A 544-nucleotide genomic window follows, 5' to 3' on the forward strand; every position below is an offset into this window, starting at 1 on the left:
ACGTGACTGTAGGTGACGCTGCTGACGCCTCGGTCCGATGTGATGGAAACAGGAAATAAAAATGTACGTTTTCTATAAAATAAAAAAGCAATTAAATGGAAGAAATTAATTTAAATTATATTATTCACATTATAATTCTATTACTCTTTAAATTTCGTGGTATTCCACTGTAGATGAGCAAAACATATACTAATTATTAATTATAAATATTCATTAACAAATATATGTTATGTATTTCTCTGTACTGTGTTTGTTTTTAAATAATTGCAAAACATATTATCACAACAAAACTACTTTTTTCCCCCCAATTGTCTGCCTCCTAGCTCAGCTCTTTTGAATGAGATCATCTTTTTATTTTTAGGATTAATGGGCTGATAGTGTCTGATCTAATCAGGTGAGTTTGCTGCTGTCAATCAATGTTCAATCACTGTCATAAAGGTTTGTCACATGAGTGTTACGACTGCATCACACGCTCATGATTCACCGGAACACACACACACACACACACACGCCCACACACACACCATTCAAACAAAACAACAAG

Source organism: Callionymus lyra, chromosome 19 (genome assembly GCF_982586985.1).
Source record: "Callionymus lyra chromosome 19, fCalLyr1.hap1.1, whole genome shotgun sequence".
Taxonomy (NCBI): domain Eukaryota; kingdom Metazoa; phylum Chordata; class Actinopteri; order Syngnathiformes; family Callionymidae; genus Callionymus; species Callionymus lyra.